At 46.2% G+C, this 14,748-nt stretch overlaps 1 protein-coding gene across 11 annotated transcripts in view; it reads right to left on the bottom strand.

Moving 5' to 3' along the window:
- Positions 1–14,748, bottom strand: part of IER3IP1 (immediate early response 3 interacting protein 1) — a 1,095,035-nt gene that overhangs the window by 261,411 nt on the left and 818,876 nt on the right. Inside the window, exon 1 of one of the 11 annotated variants that reach the window (XM_050768195.1) lies at positions 11,746–11,749. The exons of the other annotated variants lie outside the window; for them this stretch is intronic. The gene's annotated coding sequence lies outside the window, so the exon portion shown is untranslated. Of the gene's footprint in view, positions 1–11,745; positions 11,750–14,748 lie in introns of those variants that run through there. 11 annotated transcript variants of the gene reach the window in all.

Here is a 14,748-nt window from a genome sequence, read left to right as displayed (position 1 = left end):
TAGACAGAACCAGACGATGCAGGGGCTCAGAATTAAGACTGGGGAACATTCCTGTCCAGAGAGGCAAGGTGGAGGGAATTTTCCTGTGAAAACAAGAGGTACACCTTCTCCCTGCTTAAGGATTTCACAGCTCTCTACCTAGAAAACTTGGTTATGCTGTCATAACTGAGTGATGCCAGGCAATTAATAGCCTTCCTGTGGACCTTAGTTTCCCCTACCTGTAAGAGGAAGGTGTTAGAGAAATGCTGAGGCTTCTTCTAACTCTGAGATGTCTTGATTTTGTGATTCCACAATGAACTCAAAAACATGTACGTATGCAATCACAGCTACGTACCTGCGAGGGCTTTTTCCTTCTCTGCCGTTGTAATTTTAGATAAGTGCCAAATGCCTCTTTATTCTCAAATATAAAAACATCGAGAAGATTAAGCCACAGCCTGTCTCATAATAATCTGGGCATCCAATTCCAGCTTTCTGATGAAACCACCACTGCTATAAGAAAATGGAAAAGTTTAATATTTGCAAAAACAAACAAATAATCCTCCCTCCGCCCCCATCCTTGAATGAGGCTGAACGTTTTCGGTGACTTCATGTTTCTCTTCCCAGTTTTTTGATACATGGAGCTTTATTTGTGGATTTTTTTGGATTTCTGGAGACATTCTGTGATTACAGTCCTCATTTGGGTCTAACCTGTCCTTTGAGGATAGACCCTGGTCAGAATCAGGTGACAGATCCGTGGCCTTCATAGGAGGTTGCACCTCCGTGTGGGATTTTAGAAAAGAACTTGCACAGCTCAGGTTAGTCACAAAACTAATTTGAGCCACTTGATGGACTTACACAAAATGCTGATGATGTTGATGCTGATGAAACACATTTAATGCTGCTTATGTGCCGGACAAGGTGCTAAACACTTTACTTGCCTTAATTCATCTAATCCTTCCAGCAATCCTCTGGAGTGAGTGCTATTGTTACTCTCATTTTGCAGAGGAGGAAACTGAGGACCAGCGAGGTTAAGAAACGTGCCCAAGGCCACACAGATAGTCAGTCCTACAACTGAATCTGAATCCCACAGTCTGGCTTCAGAGCACTGGTCTCCCATCGTGCTTTACTGTCTTGCAAGGATTTGGGCTGCTGCTGTTGGGAACCGTTTCCCACCCCTCATTCTCACTCATCCTCTCTGGTTTTTCCTTCATCAAGCAGACCCACCTCACACAATAAACTAAATGACTTATAATTTGGGGATCTGACCAACAGACACCCACTTCCACTAATATTGGGCACTTACTGATGCCAAGATGAGGAAGATAGGCTCCTTCCCTGGGGATTTCATGTACGAGTAAGGAGCCAAGAAGCAGCAATGGCACAGTGTGCTGGGAGGACGCTGGGCCCAGGGGAGGGAGTGGCATTACTTACAGGAGGCAGTGCAGGACAGGGGACTTCTCATTCCCTCTTCTCTGCTCCCTGATATCCCCTTTCCTTCTTACCAGCAGACCTGCGAACCCATGGGTTCCTCCAGCTTGAGGGGCAAAGTGCACCTTTTCTGTGCTCCCCACCGAAAGCCCCGTGACTTTCTTTTCTCTTTTCCTGTGGCACCTCTTTTTGGTGGCCTTCTATATTTTTTCTCATTCTTTTGTGGCCAGCGTTCATTGCTGTCCTGTTCTGATGCTCTGATGCTGAGTACCAGGGCAGCTCTGGCTAGAACCTCCTCTTAGCATCACCAGATGAGTCAAACTGTAAACCAGGAAACTTTAGCTGAAGTGGGTATATTAGTGAGCATTCTCCTAAGAAACAGAACCAGTCAAGTGTATGTGTGTGTGTGCGCATGTGTGTGTGCGCATGTGTATGTGTGTGCGTGTGTGTATTTATTTTCAGGAATTGGCTCATGCAATTATGGAGATTGAGAAGTCCCAAGATCCGCCCTTGGCAAGTTACAGACCCAGGAGAGCAGATTGTGTAAGTTCCAGTGTGAAGCCAGCAGGCTTGAGATCCATGAAGAGCCAATGTTTCAGTCCAAGCCTGACGGCTGGAAAAGGTCAGTGTCCCAGCTCACACAATCAGGCAGCTGAAGTTCCCTCTTACCCAGCCTTTCTCTTCTATTCAAGTCTTCAGTTGATTAAATGAGGCCCACCTACGGTAGGGAGGGCAACCTGCTTTTCCCAGAATTTACTTACCGAAACGTTAATCTCCTCCAGAAATAGTCCTTGAATGCTCTGCCCTTTTGGGGTTGCTGGAGTAATAGGCATCTCTCACTGTCACACACGTGGCTTTCACGGTGTAGTGGCAAGGAAAGTAGGCAAGGAATTCAGGAGGTTGGTTTGAATCTTAACTATGATACCTTCCCTCCCCAACTGGAAAACTTTAGGACTCTCCTGTGCTCCCACAAAACTTTCCTCATTGGAGAGAGAAGTAGAAAATGCAGCCTCCCGCACGCCAGGGAGAGGGAGTGGTCTCCTGAAGGGGAGGGGAGGTTGAATTTCTGGAATGTAATGGGAGCAAATCCCCTGTTATCACAGATCTAAGGCTTGCATCTTCCAGTCTGGCAATGATGAAGCCCATTCTCCCTCTGCTGGGCTCAGCTGCTTCTGAGTCATCTGTCTCAGAAGAGAAGTATTATTTATTGACCTCTAAAATCTCATTAGGAGTCACTTCCTAAGTAAAGCAGAGGACAACAGCCAAACCTTTTCAAAGTAGTGTTACTCATAGGGAATTTACAAATCACCCCCATTTCACAGATAAAGAAACTGAGACCAAGTCGGGGAAAATGAACAATTGGCCACAATATTCCCAACAGCCCTCTGGAATTGGCAATACTTTCCGATTTTACCAATGCAGAGCCAATAAGAGGCAGCACACACCACAGTTGGTGGCACCGCTGAGATTCGAACAGGCCTCCGGAATCCTCTGACTACTTTTCTTTCTTTCTACCATACCACGGGAGCCATAGGTGCAAGCTATATAACGAAGAGGAAAAAGAGGAGGAGGAGGATGAAGAGGAGACAGGGGGAAGGAAGAGGGGGAACAAAACAGGATCCAAACCTTAGGCTAAAGGGAGGACTCTCAGATGAGAACCCTGATGGCAGGTGGGGGTGGAGAACAATTTTACACCTAATATTTAAAGTGGTAAGTAAAGTGGGCTTTAGACTCTCTCTTCCCTTTCTTTTCTCTTCTCCTTTTCTTCCTCTGGGAGACACTATCTGTTGACTTTCCAGCAGCTATTCTATTTCATCCATGCTAAAAAAAAATCTATTTAATCCCTGCTAAAAAAAAAAAAAGTATTCCAATACAGGAGTGGTCATTGTCCAGATGATGGCTGGAGCTGTGGGCTTGGAGAGGATTACTCAGGGAAAGGGCTGAACAGTGTGAAGTTATGGCACCCAGATAACAAGAAATTGAGATTTGATGGAAGCTGAAAAATTCCAGGTGTGAAAAATATTTCCCATGACAGAGAAAAGTGATTTTTGGCACTAGATGGGGAAGGTGCTGGGAAAGGTATTTTCAAACTGGAAGCCCACTGAGTACACTTTGGAATTATAACAGTAACTAAAGCAGCTCACATTGGCCATTTGATGTCCCTAGTCTAAGTGTTTTATAGGTAGTATTTCATGTCTTCCTAAAAACTGTGTGAAGCAGGTGCTATTATTCCAGTTTTCAGAAGTGGAAATGGAGGCTCTGAGAGTTTAAGTAGCCTGCCCAGCTACTAAGCAATAGAGCAGGGTTTAAATCTGTGCAGTGTGACTCTACAGAAGGGTAAAGAGCAAGTAGGGAGGGAGAGATGGCAAGTACTAGAGAGCTTGGGGATGATTGATCTAGCAAAGTTCTGGAAGAGATGGAAAGGGATGGGATCAATAGTCCAGGTGGAGGGGTGCACCTTGGCAAAGTAAAAGAATACGTCTTCCTTTGAGACAGGAGGGCGGATGAAAGGATGGATGATAATGATTCACGGAGTCTCTGGGGCGGAGGGAAGAAAGTCAAGGCAGTGCATATTACATGACCTTGGTCTTCCCAGGAAAGTCGCAAGCAACCCACATAAGTAAAGCTGGTCCTCTCTCTCACGCACTTCCTCTTTTTTTCTTTCTTGCCCAACCCCCTCTTCTTACTTTAACACAGAAGAAACAACCCAGGTTATACTCTTTCATCTAACCTGGACATTTATTTGTAAATGAGGGATTGAGCTGTTGTTGAATAAACAGGGGATAAGTTAACAGAGATTGCTTGAGAAGGATTCTGGGAGTTAACAATGGCTGTGGACATGTGAAGGAATAGAAGAGGTGAGCACTGTTTTGATTTTATTACCAGGACTGATGGGGAATGCAAATCTTGGCGAGCCGTGAGAGGTGAGTTGCACTGCTCCTGAGGAGAAGGGAAACATAGAAATTTGGAGTCCATGAACTTGGGGTCTGGAGCTAGAGGAGACTTTTGTGGTGGATGGATTGGAAAGCAGAGATCTTTTTAAACTTAGCTTTAAAAAAATCATATTAATGTATGGTGATGACAAAAACTTGGAAAATACAGAAATGTAGGAAAAGGAGAGAAAAACCACTTCAGAAAATTATTATTGATATTTTGTGTTTTTTCTTTTTGTGTCTTTTCTATGTATTAAAAGTTGAAATTCCACCACATCAAGCTTTTACTGTATAATTGTATTACAAGGATTTTTCCCATGTTATTACAAACTTCTATTAAACATATATATTAAAAATAGGGATAAATAATTAAAATTACTGGTATTTAATTTGGTCACATGGTTCCTCCATGTAAACCTGCTTCTTAATTGCTGGTGAGCAATCTTTCATATGGATCCGCTGTGTTTATTTAGCTGTTCCCCTAATGATGGACAGCAGGTTGTTTCCGGTGATTTTCTTTGGTGTTAATGGCCTGAGGAACATTTTCATGCACAGACCTTTGCTTGCAATTTGATTATTTCCTTAAGATAGGTATTTAGAAGCAAAATCACTGGGATGAAAGGTGTGACTACTTTAAAGATGGCTTTCTAGAAGGATTGCTTGTGTCCATTTACATCCCACCCACAGGGGCAGGCAGAAAGTACAAGCCTTGGGAGGGCCCAGATTCAGGGAGGTCAGGGTCAGGAAGGACAGCCTGGCAGGCTCATTGGGGCTGCGAACTTGGAACCTGTTCAGAGGCTGTTTGCTGGTTGTTCTGCTCTGGGTATGAGAGGCTCTCTATCAGGTGTTTGTTCTGAGCACAAGGTTAGAGACCCATCGTGAGTCAAAACAGGGGTGCTGGGGCTGTGTTTGCAAGTCTAAACGTGGGGTGGGGGTGGGGGTGGGGGAGTGGCAAACAGAGAAAGCCACCTCACCCTGACAAATATACCATCCACTCTGTAGCAGCTCTTTCTTCCATAGTCGTAACCCTTCTGAAAAATCTAACGAATTCGAGGAAACCGCTCCCTCCCTGGACACACACACACACACACACACACACACACACACACACCCCCTTTGATTTCAAGGGACTCATTGATCCACAGGGGTCTCAGGGTTGATGAACACTGTTAAGAACCTCTGCTTTAGAGACCATTAGCAGTTTGGGCCTTCTTTCCAGATAGCTTAGCACCTTGGGGACCCTTTTTCATACTAGAAATTTCAAGCTACATTCAGGATAACTGTAAGACCAGAGTCTGGCATTTTCAGACAAAACTCCTGCATCAATAACTCCTTAAAGCATATTTGGGGAAAAACTCTAATTCTCAATAGTAGGGGTTAGACAAGGTGTCTGGATGGCTTAACAAGCTGGGAGAGAGTGCATGGGACAGAAAACACACACACATTCACACATATGTATTCCCAGAGACACACAGACTCTTGCGCGGGTACACACACTCTCACATGCATCGTTTTCTCATACCTAGACACACACATATGTATTCCCAGAGACACACAGACTCTTGCGCGGGTACACACACTCTCACATGCATCGTTTTCTCATACCTAGACATACACACACTCACACACGTATATATTCCCAGAGACACACAGACTCTTGTGCAGGTACACGTACTCTCACATGCATCATTTTCTCATACCTAGACACACACATATATATTCCCAGAGACACACAGACTCTTGCGCAGGTACACACACTCTCACATGCATCATTTTCTCATACCTAGACACACACACACTCACACACATATATATTGCTAGAGACACACATGCTTTGACATGCAAGCACACATACATATGTCCTCTTACATGCGTATATGCATGCATGTGTGTGTGCGCACACACACACATACACAGAGCCCTAGGACCCAGTCCTCCACTGCCTCAGGCTCAGTCTGGGGACCTCCCCTTTTCTCCTTCCCTTGGTGTTGGCCTAGATCCTCCTCCCACTCTCTTTTCCTCCCACCCAATGGTAAATATACCCGCCTGACTTCGAGCGAATATAGAAGTACAGGAGGAAAGTGGTAGATAAATTTAACAAGCATTAAAGTTAATATATAATTTAAATATGTATAAAATTATTCCATGTATCGATTAGAAAATGGGCTGTTGACCATTTCAAGGCAACGATCAATTTCAGGGTTCACAGGTCAGGTCAAGTTTCTTTCTAATGATCTAAGAAAGAAGGCAGCATTTGGGAGATAATGAACTCTAAGACTTACAGATGCGATCTATGGCTGATGGCCACCCAGCGGCAGCCCGGGCTGGCTGCAGAGGGAGTTCTCCGGTAGGCCTGTGTAAAAGCCTGGCTGGGTAACAGCCCATGATGTAATCAAGGCAGTCTCTGGGATGACTGGCCTTTTTTTTTTAAGAAAAAAAAAAAAAAAAAGACCGAGTGATTGTCGAAGCTCTTGGTTGTCAATGGGCAGCTGCGGTGGAACCCCATTAACGTGGTTTGTGCAGAGAGCTTCTCCTTTTCTGGGAAGTGGAAACTGGCCCAGCCAGCACTGTTAATCACCTGGCCTGAAAGGGGGCTGGGCCGGCTTGGGGGAGGGTGCAGACCAAGGGGACGTCACCTCACTGCTGGTCTGATCCGGGGGCTTGGCCACACACAGCTTGTCAACAATCAGGGATCCCCCAAATCACTGGGTGGTTCTGCAGCTGAAAGCAGAAAACTTTGTCCACGGGTATCCCTGGGTCTCTGTAGAACTGAGAGGGACCAAGGTTTGGGAGGAGGGGCAGTAGAAGGGGTAGAATGGTACAATTGGCTCAGACAAAATGTAAAGTGAAGGTGCGGTGAGTCGCTAAGGATGGCCCCCACATAGCCTCGAATTCTCTTCCTACGCTGGGAGTGCATAGGGGAACCAGCCTGGCTCCTGGCCGGGAACCAGATTGGGAACTGGATCGGGCAGTGGATCTGCCTTCTGATCACTTCCACCTTATGACCAATGGCCAACGGACTCCAAAGGTCAGAGACACCAGGTCCCAGAGCTTCCATTTTTCATCCTGAGAGGAAAAAGGCTTGGAGATTTTTTGACCTAATGAGGTGTGTTAAAAAAATGTCCACTCAACTCAGTACACCTGAGTTGGTTCAGTCCTTGTTATTATTTGAGGGGCAATGGAGAAGGGAGTCCCATCCTCAAAATACCTCTCAGGTGGCCTCTTCTTGGTGACTAAAAGTCCACCCTTTGAGACATATTTGTTTCATGAAGCGTCACATTCTCTTTCTTTTAAGATCTAAATATGCCCTGCAGGTGAGTGGTCCACCAGTTCATGGTCGGTGTTAATCTGGTGATAAGTGGTCCAGAAAAGGAGGGAGAAATGACAGTTTAGCTGGCTTCTATTCCTTGGTGTGGACAGGGGCCGCTCTTCAAACTTGAGGGTCCCTTGAGGGGTTTGCACTGGCCCTGAGCCTCTGGCAAAGCTCCTCTGGGAATGAGTGAGGGAAGTGGAGAGGGAGAAAGGAGGAAGGAGAGAGAAAGGGGGAGAGGAAAGGAGGGGAGAGATAAGAAAAGGGAGCCACCCCCAAATTGCCTTGACCACTCTCAACCCTCCACGCTCTGTGCATGCTGTTCCCAGGCCCATCCTGCTGCCCCATTTCCCTGCTGTCCGTTTAGAAAACTCCTGGTCTTCTTTCAGGCCTTCCCTCTGCGATGGAGTGGTTCTTAAGTGTTCCCTCCATACCCCCCAGCATTAACAATCCATTCTCTACACTCGCACAGTGCCCTGTACATGGATGCACCAGACTAACTGTACCAATCCGTTTGTTCCACTCCATACTTGGTTGGAAGCAAGAATATGTCTTTTCACCTTGGTGCCTCTGCTGTGCTCAGTATATGGGTTCCCCATGAAAGGTGTTTAACTGTTGAATTGAATGTAAGCAGACAGGCAGGTGCTGGGCTCATTCCAGTCCATGGATGCCCAGCCAGACCTGGGTGAGCAGATCACACCCAGAGAGGCCAGAATTGAAGGGAGTTTCTGAGAGAGAATGAGGGAGGGGGCAGGGCTGTTTCTAGAAGGCCATGGCCCAGGCCCTGTGAGGGTGCAGAAAAGGGATTGTTAGTGCTCAGGGGTGGAGGGAACATTCAGGAACACCTCCACAGCAGAGGAGACACTTGAAAGAAGACCAGGAGTTTTCTAAACAGACATTAGGGAAATGTGGCAGCAGGAAGGGCCCGGAACAGCATGTGGAAAGGCGTGGAAATATGAAAGTGACTAGGGCAGTTTGGGGGTGGCTCCCTTTTCCTACCTTCCTGCTCCTTTCCTCTCCCCCTTTCTCCCTCCCTTCACCCTTCTTCTCCTTCTCCACTGGCTGTTTCTAGAAGGCCAGGCCCATCTCTCTGCAAGTATTTTCTGAAGGACGGAATGAGGGTATAAACACCAAGGCGAGTTTTACTGGGGGAGAAGAACATAAAAGAACGGCCCTTGGTGTGTGGGGCAGAAGGAGGGGCCATCTCTTCTCTTCTATCTCGAGGACAGCAGCAGGGATGGCAGGGCTAAGTTGACAGGCTTATTGGATATCTCAATGTCTAGAGGATTCCCAGCTTTCCCCCTTGTTCCACTTGGCAAAGCCTCCTTCCTGCTCTTTCCACCTCTCTCTGTCCTCTTGAGCTGCTGCCCTACATGTGGGCCCAGGAGGCCTCAGCATTTCAGGCTATTGCCATAAGAGGCAGCTCTGACCCTGGAATGCACACCTAGTTCAGTCCCTACAAGACAGGCCTGGCCGGACGCGGTGGCTCACACCTGTAATCCCAGCACTTTGGGAAGCTGAGGCGGGTGGATCACGAGGTCAGGAGATCCAGACCATCCTGGCTAATACAGTGAAACCCCATCTCTACTAAAAATACAAAAAAATTAGCTGGGCATAGTGGCATGCACCTGTAGTTCCAGCTACTTGGGAGGCTGAGGCAGGAGAATGGCATGAACCTGGGAGGCGGAGCTTGCAGTGAGCCAAGATTGCGCCACTGCACTCCAGCCTGGGCGACAGAGCGAGACTCCGTCTTAAAAAAAAAAAGGAAGACAGGCCCAATAGCATATGGAGGGAAGTGTGGGAAGACAAGTTTCTGATATTGAAAATGCTAGAAGTCAACATCCCCTAGGAAGGCCATTTGAAAACAGTGGTTACAGAAGATGTGATATCAGGACACCATGCAGGAACAGGTTGTCAAAGTTCTGTGGAGAGCGGCACCCTCATCCTGGTCTTTCTCCCAGGCTTGCCACCCCTCCGAGTTCAGCTGCTTTGGAGGCTGTCAATGGCACCCCTCCTTCCAGCACTGCTAGGGAGATGTGATTAGTGCTAAATGATGACTATGTACCCCTCACAGTGGTGGGCAAGGCAGATGCCAAGTGGCTTGGATTGATTTTGGTCTTCATCACAGGAGGTGTAAAGAACAACCACACAAACAGGTCTGTAACAATGTCCTCTTTCTTCCCCTCATTAATCTCGTGAGGAGGAGGGAGGAAGAGAGCGGGTGCAGCTATGCAATGTACGTACATTACTGAATTAACCAGGCATGTAATTAGCGCTCAGGTGCTCAGCAGAGGAAGAACTGCTCACGATTAGTCAAATTTGGCTTGAATGTCCTGAAGTTAGGGGAGCTGCCTCGGTGTCCTCCACTTTCCAGCACCCCCTCTCTGCTTCCGCTCTCTGCTTCCCCTCTCTTGTGTTCATGGAATGTGATGTCTGGGGCATTTGCAGATGTTTATGGAAATGTATGTGACTGTTACTAGTGCCGTAAATCATATTCTGACAAGAAAAGTCCATGATCCCGGTAGCAGGATATTAAGGAGCCTGTGGGAGCCAGTTGTGGAAGCAGTTGGCCTCCTCTCTGTTTCAGAATCTTACAGGAATGAGATGGAGATGAACGCCGTTATTAATTAAATGTTAATTGGGCCTTGGTTATAAAGCCATCTTTGCAGTCTGTGTGGGGCATTTGTCTACAAGGTGATGCTGTGTTACAAGTATGGTAAGAAAATTATGAGCTCTCAGATCTAAGGCCTAAAGATGAGGCTCTGGCCTTGATCTTTCTTTCAGCCTTCTCTCCTACAACTTCTTGGTAAAAAATTGTCCCAATAAGCAAAACAATTTGTCATCTGAGAGCATAGCTTGCCTTTTTTGGCCATCCCTGTCCTTACTCTGTTTTTGAAATACTCCTCCTCACCAGCCCAGTTCCCAAGTCCAGTTCAAAGCTCATCTCTGCCATGAAGCCTTCTCTGCCAAGTGTTTTTGTGGAAGGAACTCCAGGAACCTGGGGGGTAAGACTTCACCTTCCCAGGCATGAAATGGGATGGCCTTTATTATCTCCACTGCCAGGCCAGTTTTACTCTAGGTCAGCACAGCAGTCTCACTGGAACCACCAGCCAGGGAAAGGCCATCTGGGAAGTTATGCATGAGGAAAGGAATGGGATGGGAAAGGCAAGGATTAGGGTTGGCCCACAACTCCAGGTCAGCATACAACTTTTCCAGCTTCAGACATTTGAACTTGAATTAGAACTATGGGATGTTGCCTTGAAAAGATGGCAGCTGGTGACAACAGGCTTATTTCTAGAGCATAGATATTCTTCAGTCAGCTTTGTACTACTCATTGGCATGCATTTTTATATGTTCACCTCTAAGGGATTTCACCTCTTAGGCTTTTATGTGTGTTTGGCCTATCTCCCTATTGAAATTATTCAGTGTTGGGGTTCTGTAAGCTTCATGAGTTTGGTCCAGAATGCTGGTGTTCAGATTTTTTGTGTGTATGGACATAGATTCTGCATGCCATGCTATTCCAGCTCAGTCTCCTCTCTTTCAGCCTGCCCTGAGCTTAGGCCTGGAAGCAAGAAGTGATTAGACAGTATCAGTGATGTGAGATGACCTTACCCTACATAAAATAATGCCATGCATGCCCCACCATATCTATTTCTTTCTAGAAATATCGAGTTTTATTTTTTTTATTTTATTTTTTTTTGGAGACAGGGTCTCATACTGTTACCCAGGCTGGAGTGCAGTGGCACAATCATGGCTTAATGCAGCCTCGATCTCCTGGGCTCAACTGATCCTCCCACCTCAGCCTCCTGAGTAGCTGGGACTATAGGCACATATCATCACACCCGGCTAATTTTTGTATTTTGTGTGTGTGTGTATGTGATGGGGTTTCACCATGTTGCCCAGGCCGATCTTGAATTCCTGGGTTCAAGAGATCCTCCTGTCTTGGCCTCCCAAAGTGCTAGAATTACAGCTGTGAACCACCACGTCTGCCCTAGAAGTACCTGGTTTTAGAGCAGTTTAATTTCATTTTTTCCTGAGGCCTTGGTATTTGAATCCTATCAGAAAATTTCAGTGAGTTTTATGATACAGAGTCTTCCCCTATCCCTGTTTTCTCAGTTATAACTGGCAGCTTCTATTCTATTTTGCTTTTATGCAATACCATGCCAACAGAGTTTCAGGGCACCTTAGGATAAGCCATGTCTCTAAGCCTCATGTCTCTGAGCAGTGTGTGCCAAAAGTTTATTGTTTGGGTACTCACTGATGGCCCTGGTCTCCCATTCTTGAATCTTCTCCTTTTGATAAAACATGCTCTTTAATTAAAAACATCCTCCAGACACCAAGACGACTGTTCATTCTCCATTCAGCAGCTACAAAGCTGGAGGAGGAGAGGGAAGGGCCAGGGAAATGGCTGAGGCCCATAACTTAATTCCTGTACATTAGCCCTGGCCTGCATTTGCCCTTTCCAATCTTGGCTTCTCTGCTGGTGAAACAAGCAGGATTAGCGCATGATAAGAGAAGCTGGGGTCATAATTACACCCTATGCGACAGAACAGCACAACCACCAAATAAATCCCTGGACAATTATTAAGATGGCCCAATGCATTACACAAATTAGAACAGGCTGGGACTTTTTGGGAGAAGGGAGGGGAGTGAAGACCCAGTATTTAAGTGTTCTTGTAAGTCATCTAAGATATTAATGTTGCAAAGCTCCTTATGAATATTTAAGAACATAAAATGGAGCTTCACTGCAACCCCTCATCACCACAGAAGCCTGTAATACAGCTGAGTCCACTTAAGAAGTAGAGCCTGTGTCCACAGCAGATAGAAGCCAGATGAAACAGGGCTGCCCGTTTGCGGTGGAAATGCTCCTCACAGACCAATTTAATGAGGTTGCGTTATAACCTCACAGAAGAGAAGTTAGTTAAAGACTCCCACTCACTTTGATGGGTGGGACTCCCCCATGATGGTAGACCATTTCCCCTACTCCTCAAGGATTTTAGGCGACTGACACAGAACTGATGAAGTCTTTATTTGCCCATTCTGTTCAGGTCTCAGTTACACATAACCCTCTTAGAACCAGACATGTGGGACCCTTTGGCTCGCTGGGCAGTGATTCTCAGAGCTGCATTTGGGGCAGCTGATTCTTCTCAGGGAGCAATTAGCTCCAAGTTCTTATAAGGAGTGAATGAAGTCTGCTGGATAAAAGAGAGGGCTGCTCTGGTGGGAGAAGGGTCATATTCTGAAATCAAGTTAGACGGTGTCTTTCCCAGGACTGGCCCTGGTGCGTCCTTATATTGAGAATTGGGGTGTGGACTCTTGTAAGGTGGCTGGAGAAACCAAGTCAGCAGGACACAGGGGAGGATGCTGGACAGAACCGCGGGGGCCTTGAGTTCTGGCTTAAGCTCAGTCATGTTCTCACTTTCTCTCCTGCTTTCTCCACATCTGTCAAATGGGAATAAAATTATTGGGAAGTCTGATCATTAATGGAATAATAGATCTAGGTACACTTGGGAAGAAGGGTACTATAGAAAGTGATGCTAGTATTATTTCTATTTTTACTTGTATTTGATAGCGGTTCTGCTTTACACCCTTCAGAGCTTCACTGACTTCGTTTTGCCTCCAGATAAAGGAAAAGAAGGAAATGATCCTATCCCTGATCATTGACTCCATTCCCCACTTCCAGGCTTCTGGCTGCCTCTTTCAGAGTTAGGGAAACCCCAAGGGCAGTAGACCCCATAACTTCTGTGGCAACCCTCAGGTGTGGAGGCCTGTGAGAAGGTAGAGCAAGTCTCTGCCTGCACAGAGGGATCTGAAAATGCCAACCTTCTTTATGACACAGAGATGTTGGGGTGGGAGAGGAAAGGAAGACTTCACACCACCTAGGGTTCCAGGCCCTAGCGGTAGGGAAGGGAATGTAGCATGAGGGGCAGATGGACAGACAGACAGCCTGTATAAGTGCAGAGGAAAGGAAGCCTGGCCACAGAATATTCTTTGCTTGCAGGGTCCTCCCCATAGTCCAGGAGGAGAGCAGCACTTGTCCAGCCAAGCCTGGCTTTTCACACCCCATGGTGCCCATAACACACAGAAGACTATGAATTGGCAGTGCATGCATTTTCTCAGAAGCTAATAACAGAACAATTCCTTGATCTCATTATTTTTCAAACTTTGATAATGATAGCTACTATATATTGAGACACCACACAAGCACCCTGAGAGCTAGAGCTAACTATTATCATCTCCACTTGACACACAGAGCTCAGGGAAGTCTGGGCTTTCATTGATTGCCTCTCTCTCTCTCTTTCTCTCTTTTTCTCTTTCTCTTTCTTCCCTGTCTTTTCTCTGTCTCTATCTGAAGGGTTCAAACACATACACAAAGGTATCATCATCTCAGGAAGGATTTTCTGTCTGGCCTAGACCCTTTGACACCCAATGCTAGCCCTCATAGTCACTTTCAGCCTGGCTTAACCATGCAAGAATCTATAAGCCATTGATTATAGCTTTATTAAAACTCAACAAATCTAGCCCCAAAAAGACAGCTGAAATGGGTTTAGGTCATATCTTCTTACTAGCTGTGTGACCTTGTACAACTTATCCTCTTTAAGCCTCAGTTTCCTCATGGAAGAAGGGGTGGGAGACAAATGAGAGTACCCACCTCTGGGTTAACATGAGGATTCTGTGAGACAATGTCTGGAAAGGGCTTGGTACGTGGCACAGATTCTGTATGCATGACGTCATAGTGACCATCATTGTCTTCATCACAGGTCTGAGATTCCTCTTGCAGAGACTCATTCCACTGAGAGCTTAAAACTCAGACACCTGCGGGGAACAGATCACATATGAGGTCTTTATCTTCCAACAGTGTTATAAGTCCAACAGCATGCAGTGTAGACAGATGCCTTCCATGGTCCCTGTCAATGCAGGGCTTTTCTAATTCTATTAAGTATCTGAGGGTGATGGGGACCTTGTACGAAGGGGGCACACGTGATGTGCCTAGAGGCATAGGAATGAGGTGTCAAGAAGGAAAAGAAAGCCTACAGCAAGGAAAGAATAATCTTTAGGAGGACTATGTTTCTCCAGGTTTCTGGGCCAGTCTTATTC

The sequence above is a fragment of the Macaca thibetana genome, chromosome 18 (assembly GCF_024542745.1).
Source record: "Macaca thibetana thibetana isolate TM-01 chromosome 18, ASM2454274v1, whole genome shotgun sequence".
NCBI lineage: Eukaryota > Metazoa > Chordata > Mammalia > Primates > Cercopithecidae > Macaca > Macaca thibetana.
Note: the sequence above shows the minus strand (reverse complement) of the source record. Positions and strands in the feature narration are given on the sequence as shown.